Here is a 10,902-nt window from a genome sequence, read left to right on the forward strand (position 1 = left end):
AGGGTGATGAACTCGGTCTAATGAAACCCTTGTCCAACAATTCCTGAAGTTGCTTCATAAGCTCCTTCATCTCCGTCGGTGCTAATCGGTATGGTGCTTTTGCTATTGGTGTTGTTCCTGGTAACAAGTCTATTCGAAACTCTACTTGTTTATCAGGGGGTAATCCAGGAAAATCTTCGGGAAAGACTTCCGGATAGTCGCACACCAGTGGTATACTTTGCATCTCCTTTTTATCCTTCTTAGCATCGATCACAAATGCCAAGTATGATGTGCATCATTTATATAAACATTTTCTGGCCTTTATCAGGGAAATGATTCCATAATTTACTCTGCGTTTGTCCCCGTACCAAAAATGACTCTTTTCCAGGAGGGTTTACCCTCACTATCTTTTTCTTGCACAATATCTCAGCATCATTAGCGCTAAGCCAATCCATTCCAAATACGATGTCGAAACCATTCAACTCAATGGGTAACAACTCCTCGTGGAATTCGTTTCCGTTCAACTCGATAACAATATTCTTAATGCAATCGCTAACATGTATGAATTTGCCACTGGCAACTTCTACAACTAGGGCATCATCAAGTTTTCTATAGGCAATGCTAGTCTTCCACCAAATTTATGTGATATAAATGAGTAATTTGCTTTGGAATCAAAAAATATATTGGCATGGAATCTATTTACAAGAAAGGTACCTGAAGCGGCATCTGTTGCATCCTTCGCGGCTTCCAGGGTCATCTGGAAAGCTCTCGCCTTCGGCTTCGGTGGGAGATTGGGCTTTGCTGCCTCCTTCTTCTTCGGGCAGTCCCTCGAGATGTGTCCTTCCTCATTACACCCATAATAAACTTTCTTGTTGAAGGTGCACTCATTGACATAGTACCCATGCTTTTCACACTTAAAACAAGTGACCTCCTCGCCACATTTCCCAACATGTTTCTTTTTTTGCACTTGTCACACCACTTCGCTTCGCATCCTCCTCCTCTCAAACCAGACTTTGCGAATTTACTTTTCTTGTTGGATCTCGAAGATCCATCGAACTTCCTTTTCTCAGCAACCTCGGTTCTCTTTATACCCCTTTCTTTTAACTGGGTCTCAACATTCTTGGCTGCTCTAACGGCTGCCTTCAACGTGCTTGCCATTTTGACTGTTGGGCCAAAGTCTGATGGCAAACCGTTAGCAAATTTCTCTATCTTGGCGAGTTCAGTCGGCACTAGGTAAGTAAATAACTTAATCTTCTCGGTAAACGCAGTAGCATAGTCATCAATGTTCATTTTCCCTTTCTTCAAGTTCTGGAACTCATTGTGTAGATCTATGAGATCTATTTCGGAGTAGTACTGCATTTTCAGCTGCTCTATGAACGCTTCCCAAGACATCTTCAGATCTTCTCCTCGTGGCATCGTATCTGCTAATAACTTCCACCAGCTTAAAACTCCGGTCTTCAGTTGTTTGACCGCAAAGACGGTTTTCTGCTTGTTGCTACAGTTGCAGCTTTCAAATACCATCTCCATTTCGGAGATCCAGTCCATAATCTCTACAGGATTTGGTCTTCCAGAAAGACTTGGTGGTTTGGCACCCAAGAAATTCTTATACATATGTCCATCTCTGTTGATTCCCCTCTCTGGGTCATTCCTTTCTGCCACTAGGGGTTCCGCTTGACTGACAGTGCGACTGTAATTTCCTTCCTCTGACTGTCTGTCATTCAGTTCTGGTTGTTCAACAGGCATTGAAGGTTCATCCTTGTTATTCAGCAATAGTTGTCTCATCTCTTCCCTTTGTTCAGCCATCATTGCCCGAATCATGGCTTGTACTCCAGCCATAGTGACTGGCCGGCTTTGGTGCAGCTTCTATTATCGGCACCTGCTCATTTACTTTGGGACGAGGCTGCTGATTCTTGTTTTCATTCGCGTTTCCAGCTCCGCTTCAGGTTCTTGCCATTTCGATCTATACACCAAATTAGGTGAATTTAGATCTTTATTCACGATAGACGTTTAAATCCTCCTTATTACTCCGAAACGTTACATGCTAGTTCTAATATCGTAGTCGTACGCTTAGAATCCTGAACACATAAGGTTTCCAGATCCGGTCGGCAACAGACCATAGATCCGAACAAATAATAGCATATACGACAAACATATAACATTTATCACATAAAAGTATTTTAGGCATTTTTCCTAAAATAAACTAGTGCCCGTGTCTAAAATATGGTAGACACTCATCTCACGATCATCACTTAGCATTCAAAGTTTAAGTCTAGAAATCCTACAAATTCCTAGTTCGCTTAAACTAATGCTCTGATACCAACTGTGACATCCCCATTTTCACGGCCAGAAAAGACCGATTTCGTTTATGCTTTATAATAAAATCATAGTCATCTTTCAACGAAAAGTGTTACCGAATTTGTTCCCAAAACAAAATATGATAAAAATTTATCAAAGCATTTCTTACAGAAATGTATTTTCATTATATTACAAACTCGGGATGTCAACATCGATACATATCATAAGCATAAACCAAAAACATCATACGCCGCAAAACAAAATTGGCCTAAAAAACAATATAGGCCTTACAACATTCTATATAATTTCTACTGGCCTATAAATCCATAATCTATGTTGGATCATCCAACTATGCCCTTGCAACTACCTGTAATACAAGAAACTGAGTGGGTCAGGCTTGGGAGCCTGGTGAGCATATAGGGTTTTCAACCCACAATAAAAAGTTTATTAATTTCATCAAACCAAACAAACCCTGATTACCCCTTCCTGTTATCCTCACTTTACTTCCCTAAAGCATCTATTAAAATGGACCTAGCGTAAGGATCATCATCGGGGTAGACACTACTGTTGAGGGGATTCCTCGGCCATATATGTTCGTAAGACAATCATGAGGGGGATGGAGTACACCGGTTAACACATCGTTCACAAACACCTACAGGTTGTGAGCCTGCCAGCGTTCCACTAAACTGTCTAGAAAAGTCTGTGGTCGTCATCTATACTCCGCTAGATGACTAGATCATCATCAACATCGAGGCCTCTCATCATTTTATTTCATCACACACCAACTATTTCATCTACCAATGTTTTACCCCAACATATTTGTAGATATAAAAAATACATATACAACTTAAATCATTAAAAATGTATAAAAACGTTCATCCAACATAGATATCAGGTAAACAGATAATATGCACACATAGCATGTAATTAATATAAAATACTTCATATCTATGTGTAAGATGAAAGTGACTACACACTCACCTTAGTAGCGTGATTGGATAGAATCTAACTAGAAACGGTCGACGGTTCGTGATCGTCCGGCTCAGGAAGGAAACGTCTTCAGCAAACGAGAGAGAGAAATAAGTTTTTAGGTGTAAGAAGAGCAAGGGTCGAACTTGATATTTATAGGCTGCCAAAAACATGTCCACGTTGTGGAGTCTTATTTCAACATCGTGGATCATGGTTGATTCACTTTGTAGGCTTGCCATCTGCGTTCTAGCTTCGAAAGGTGTCCAAATGACATTTCCACGTCGTGGCCTTTATTTCCACGTCGTGGAATCTTAACACATCACTCCCGTAGACTTAGCACGTGTTTTTCGAGCCTCAATTAGTGTCCTTGACTAATTCCACGTCTTGGACTTAATTTTCACGCCGTGGAATTGAGTCTGATTAGGGTTTCTGCCACGTGTCATTCCCTTAGACTGCTATTTCTTCGAAAGGTCGTAACTTTTGCATACGAACTCGTTTTTGACGTTCTTTATATCCACGCGTAGGTGGAGACTTACTCTAAAACTTTTATTTAGACCCCTAAGGATAAAAAATACTTTATCATAAACTCACTTTTTACGATTCCTGGTGTCGTGCCGGTTTTGTCACGAAACTTCGACAGGTCATAACTTCTTCGTTATAACTTGGATTTCAGCGTTCTTTATATCTCCGGAATCCTTGTCACGACCACTAAAACTTTCTTCATGGATATCAGGCTTATCTAACATTTTATTTTTGACGTTTATTTTTATTATATCGTTACAAACATGTATATAATTACATAAAATCACATAATATTCCAGTAATTCATCTTTATTACTTTAAAATAGGTTACAATGGTTGACCTAGACTATTACATCATCATACTAGTGCTTAGCCTAGAAACACGGGCGTTACACTCTCCATATAATTCAGGGGATCATCAACCTGAATATCATCCAAAGGAACAACTGTGGACTCATCGTCCACACACTTCTTAAGCTGAGACACATGGAAGGTATTATGGATCTGGCTGAGCTCATTGGGCAAATCCAACCGGTATGCCATATTGATCACCCGGGCCAAAATCATGAAAGGTCCAATGAATCTGGGATCCAACTTGCCTCGCTTCCGAAATCGGATGACACCTTTCCAAGGTGACACCTTCAGAAGTACCAAGTCTCCCACCTAAAACTCGAGTTATGAACGTCACCAATCTGCATAACTCTTTTTCTGGCTTTGCGCAACCCACAACCTGTCGCACACCTGTTGAATCAACTCAATAGCCTTGAGTACAACCTTTGTACTCCCCATGACTCGATGCTTGACCTCCCCCTAACAAAATGGGGTCCTGCACCTTCATCCATACAACATCTCAAAGGGCGGTGAATCGATACCGACATGATAATTGTTGTTGTAGGGGTCCTGCACCCTCATCTGATGGTACCCCGATCGCAAATCAATCTTGAAAAACCAATATGCACCCTTAAGCTGATCAAACAAGTCGTCAATCCTCAGAAGTGGGTAATGGTTCTTTATCGTTATCTTATTCAACTCCCAGTAACCAATACATATCCTGTGTGAACCGTCCTTCTTCTTCACAAACAGAATCAGTGCTCCCCACAGAGAGCTTCTCGGAAAAATAAAACTCTTGTCTAGCAGTTCCTGAAGCTGCGTAAACAACTCCTGCATCTCTGGGGGTGCCAGGCGATACGACGCATTAGCTATCAGAGCCGCACTAGGAATCAGATTGATCTGAAACTCCACCTGCCTCTCGGGAGGCACTCCTGGTAAATCCTTAGGAAATACATTGGGGAAATCCCAGGAAATAGGAGCTCCACTCAACCCTCACTACAAGAAAAAGACCCTTTTACGACGCACAAACCACGACACTCATTGATTTATGTTACGCAAAAGAGAGTGACATTAAAAAAGTGCCGTCTCTTCAAAAAATTTAAGGATTTAGGTCACACATTATTGCGTGCCCTTAAATTAGTGTCTCATGTAAAAAAAATAAAAACACGGAGGGAACTTTATCTAAAATGTGCGTCCACTGTGAATGTCACTTTATAATTTTCACTCACAACGCGCGTTCTTGAAAGGGGGAAATGAAATCCACTCAAAATTCATAAATTTTTTAATACCCCGCTTCAAGATCCCCTTCATTCTCTTCTTCCCTTCTCTCTGAAAACCCTAATCACGATACCATCTCTGATATACACTTCGACAACTCATATAATCATTCTATAATTTCTTTCTTAAAAACTCGCGTTCCCTCTCTCACATTTTCACTTCCCTCTCTCGCATTTTCCTCCTGGTGCTGCCCTAGATTCACCAACAACACTAGATCAACACCGGCCATGTCAGATATCGATTACGATTCGATTTTCAAGAATTTTTCGTCCACGAATAATAACGAAGCTAAAAACAAATCTACATCTTCCAATTTTCCGGTTTACGATAAACCGGTCTACGATGACGACATTTTCGATGGATTTCCCAGAATTAAGAGCAAATCCATGCATTCTGCTTCAGCGAGATACGAGGAAAATATTTTTGCCTTGATGACTTCATCGCCCCCTAAACGGAGTCAACAGAGTGATCATTTTGATAATCTACTAGGAAATCTTGGTCAAGCGGAGAAGGTTGAGCCACAAAAGCAGAAGGCTAGTAAGAGTTCAAGAGGTTTCGATGATTTGCTTCCTGGCTTTGGAAGCGACGGTTCTCCATCTAGTAGCAGATACTGTGCTATGATTTAACTGCGTTTTAGTTGTTTGATTCACTTATTTATGGAATTTATCTGCTCTTGGTTTTGAAATTGTATAACTCTATTTAGTATTTAGCATCATAGCTAGGTTTTCATATGGATCAACCATCGAAAGTGAAAACTTATATTTGTTACTAAGAAAATTCATTTGTAAGAGTTTGTGCATTAACTATAGAAACACCGAAATCATTAGTCATAAGTTAAGTGGAATCATAATTGCTTGCCTTTATGTTCCTGAAACAAACTGCTATCCTACACATTACAGAACTGATATCACTTGAAGAATTGCATGGTAATATAATTAATGATAAAGGAGTCTAGTGATATGCAAACTCCAATAAGTCAGGGGAATGCATAGCTGTTCAAGGATTCAACTACTTTTGGTTTTTTTAAAGCTGAATATGCCACATTTTACTTCTCTGGTATTTTCTTTCTACAATTTCCTGCTGTAATCCGGGATTATAATGAGCGCATAAATAGATGCATAAGCTCTTGCTTTCTTGTTTCTGTTCCCTTATGCTTCTGAATTTTGGCTACGAGAAGAATGCCAATCTGATTTTAAAATGTGTTAAGATGGTGAACATAGAATGAGATGAAAAGTCTAATGCAGAATATCGTACTTTTCTCACAGGTCAAGTTCAGAGTCAGTGCCAGCATCAACTGGCAACACAAAGGAAACTTCTAAAGCAATGGATGATCCATTTGTGGTTCTAGAATCTGCATCAACACCTGTCACATCACCCCCAAGTGTTTTTATCGATCCACTGGAAACAGTTCACAAGATGAATAAATCCGGGAGCACTAATGCTGGAGTAAGTAGGGGTGTGTTTAATTTTGATGACATTGACCCCCTTCATGGATTTGGTAAGCCTGCACCTGCATTCCCAACTGAGACAAATAACAAGGCAAAAGATCAGATCCCTTCTAAAGAAGGACTAAGAAGTTCAACTCATAGAGACCCAACAGACAAATCTTCTTTTAGATTTCCCGAGACCCAATCAGGGAAGGCACCTGTAGAAGATTTTCAAGATTCTCAAGAAACTGTCATTGACATGCCACCTGTCTCTAAAACTTCTCATCAGTCTGTTGATCAATTTGCTTCTCCACCTTCATATACTGAGACAAGTTCTCAAGAACATGAACAAGAACAGCCATCTGATGATATATGGCTTACTGTATCAGAGAACCTCTATTTATACAACCTACCAAAGCACCACCACCTTCAAGACCCCCCCTCCAATACCAAGGCATACTTCAAAATCCGAACGAGGGTATTCTGGTAAATACTCTCAAAGCCATAACCCATTCCAAGCATCTCCATTAGATGAGTTTGAGACTTTTGCCATGGGTGGAAGTGGAACACAAGATAATGGTGTGGACCATGTTAATGGCGAAGAGATGGATTAAAACTCAGCTGCTGCTGCAATGAAAGATGCCATGGACAGAGCCGAAGCTAAATTCAGGCACGCAAAGGAAGTAAGGGAAAGAGAACATGAAAAAGCTTCTAGAAACAAAGAATTTGTAACTGTAAAACTACAAAGAGACGACATGTCTACTGAAGAAGATTCATCAAAGAGGGAAGAACAAGAGAGAGAGAAAAGTAGACTTGAAAAAGAGAGAATGAGGGAGATTAAAACGGAAAAGGCTAGGCAAGCTGTAGAAAGGGCAACAAGGGAAGCCCGTGAAAGAGCAACAAATAAAGCACGTGATAGAGCAGCTGCTGAAGCTCGTTTGAAGTCTGAAAGGGCTGCTGTTCAAAGAGCACAAGTTGAGGCACGTGAGCGGGCAGCTATTGATGCAAAGGGAAGGGCAGAACGGGCAGCTGGGGCACGTCAACGATATGAGGTCATTCCTTTGTCTCCAAATAGTGGGTTAATTGAGTGGGTCCCTAATTGTGACACCCTCCACCAACTCACCCGAGAGTACAATGCTGCAACAAGAAGAAAGTAAAGTATAAACAAATCAGTGAAAGCATTTTGCTATTTGTTGCGTATATGTAACTCTAATATGTAACTCCTGCTTTACCATGTTTGCCATTTTGATGGTGATATAATCTACAAAGGATCAATTGATTTTTGCAGACGTGTATTGTCTCTTCCTCCAATAATCAATGGAGCCCACTCAGCTATTTCTACAAATACCAAGAACGTGTTCATTGAATGCACAGCCACTGATTTGAGAAAGGCAAAGATTGTCTTGAACACAATGGTTAAGTGTTTAATCATACTTTTAAATGATTTTTAAAGAACAAGTGTATTGATAGAATTATGCATGTATTTATTAATTGTAGGTGACAATGTTTTCTGTATACTGTGAACGGAAGTTTGAAGTGGAGCCAGTTGAAGTAATATATTCTGATGGAAAATCCTACATTTGACCTGAACTATCACCCTACGATATGGAGGTCTCTCTAACATACATAAATGGTATCGCTAGGGTTACATTGGAAGCAAATAAGGTACTAAACTAAAACTTGTCTTTTAACTTGTTATCTGATTACTTACATTAAAATGACTTTTTTACCCTCCATCATTCAGGTTGCTCCCCCTAGATGTTTCAATTGACCACATGAGTAATATTGTTTGATTCTGAAACACTCTGTAACATTCTAACTCATTTCCTACATTTTTGAATCTTGATTCCATTTTTTAAATATAGTTATTTACGTATGTTTGATTTTTTAAATGAACGACTATGGTGCCCTTCTATGTTGTGCCTGGAGGTAATAAAATTACAAAAGTCATTCTTACATAATCTTTTATCAAGTGAAAAAAAATCTTGATTTAATTTAATTTAATTTAATTAATCAGTGTGGATGGGAAATACATTTGACTAGTGGAGAAGATGATCTACATTTCTAGTAGGTAACTTTGAAAATTTAAACTTTTATTTTACTTTCAGTTATCTATCCTATTAATTAATATTCCACTTTTATTTTTTACGTTTCAAATGATTTATCTCTAATTATTCTAACATGTAATCAATTTCCAAGTATGAGCATTATGAATTTACCATATACTGTTATGATCAACTGATGAGTACAGTTGCTTAATATTAGAATATATTGTCAGTACATTCTAATATTTAACAAAAACAGAAAAAAAAGACCCTAGTTGTATGTTTAAAACTTAACCTAATAAGACACACTTAGAAAATTTTCCTATTAAAATATTTTACTTTGAAAGTTTTAACTTGTTTGATTTTGGTTGCCAATTATGTCATTATAAAGAACTTTAATACTTTTAAATCTAAGTATCTAAAGCAAATCTATCGTTATAAATTGAAACATAACTTATTAAGACAATGTAATTTTTATATTTTTCTTATTAAAACAATATACTTTGAATATTAAGTAATAGTGTTATAATTTCATTATCTAACCTATAAAAACTTAGTTTTTTTATTTTTTTTTGGAAAAAGTTGAATTTTTCCAACTAAGAATTTTTCCATAGAATGATGTTTAATTAAATTAATTTAATTAAATTAATCAGGTCTGGCTGCATCTCTCTCCTTTTTGTGAGCATTTTGATGACCCCCAAGTGCTTGTGGGCTGTAGAACTTCCTCTTGCAGAAGTGGCATATCTTCACTGAGATTGGTTTTGATCTTGGATAAGAATCTTCAAAGTTTTGTCCCACGTTAAGATTCAGCCAGTTCTTCTCTTCATCTATGGGATTCATCTTGGATATAGGATATTCCGATTTATGCTGCTTTTTGGGAGATAAGATATGTGTAGACATATTTGACTCTTTTTATAAACTTTTGTAAACATATTTGACTCTTTTTATAAACTTTTGTAAACATATCTGACTATTCTCTTCAGCCAGTTCTTCTCTTCATACCTGAGATGATAACTGAATATCTCAAAGTAAGTTGTTAACTTTTTAATCATTATGTAAACATATTTGACTCTTTTTATAAACTTTTGTATTGTGTATTTTGCAGCCTCTATGTGGGCCCGATCCTATGCTTGTTCTGGAATTCTCAATGCATCTTCTTGAAAGTTGTCCAAGTCAAACCATTGACCTGTTTTTGGCAGGAAACATCCCTGCAGATTTGGTCAACTCTTACTTAAAACAACATGCTCCCAAAATGCAGGCTATGTATTTGTATGTCTTCTCTCTCTCTCTCTCTCTCTCTCTCTTTTTCATCTTTTTAGTTCAATAAATGACAAATGCAGTGTGTTATTATTTATTCTAACTGAGTTTATTATATATCTCCCAAAATACAATGTAGTCATCTTGTTGACTCTCAGTATTCTAATATGTTCAGATTAGTGTGCATATGGCTTCTAGGTTGTCATCTTTGATGGTAATCACAATTGATATTTAGCTTTGTTCATAGCTATAGTCACTGTTTTTGGTTTTCCTTGAGCTTTCCACTATGCATAGAAAAACTGCAAACTCTTTCTTCTTCTTTTTACAAGAGTCGGATAATCTTATATATTTAGGTAGGTAAAGATTCATATTTATCAATTGCGTTTAACAACATATATATATATATATATATATATATATATATATATATATATATATATATTGAATTAGTGAATTAATGAGATGTACTATACATACAGGAACTTCCACTACAGTGCACAAAATTCATAACATGTAAAGAAGAGGTAAACTTCTACTTTTAGTTTTGTTTTTTTTATACAGACCTGGTCATGTTTAGTTACATCTGGTAGAGTGTTAGCCACATAATTAAGAGTCACGTGGGAAGATGCTTTAAAAAATTGTAAACCACACCACACGTTAAGGTCCAATTACATACTCCATCGTATCAGGTGTTGTAATTATTAATTGTTTGTATGATGAGGCTAATTCATCTGGTTAAATGCAAGGGTGTTAAGGTTAAGATCATACGCATACATCCCTTCTTTTATTTGTTACATAAA

The 10,902-nt window shown here is 37.7% G+C and overlaps 1 pseudogene; it reads left to right on the forward strand.

Moving 5' to 3' along the window:
• Window positions 1-4,251: 4,251 nt before the first annotated feature.
• LOC145104622 (auxilin-related protein 1-like) lies at window positions 4,252-8,868 on the forward strand (annotated as a pseudogene).
• The last annotated feature ends 2,034 nt before the right edge of the window (window positions 8,869-10,902 follow it).

This window comes from Lactuca virosa, chromosome 4 (assembly GCF_052849685.1).
Source record: "Lactuca virosa cultivar CGN04683 chromosome 4, Lactuca_virosa_CGN04683_v6, whole genome shotgun sequence".
NCBI lineage: Eukaryota > Viridiplantae > Streptophyta > Magnoliopsida > Asterales > Asteraceae > Lactuca > Lactuca virosa.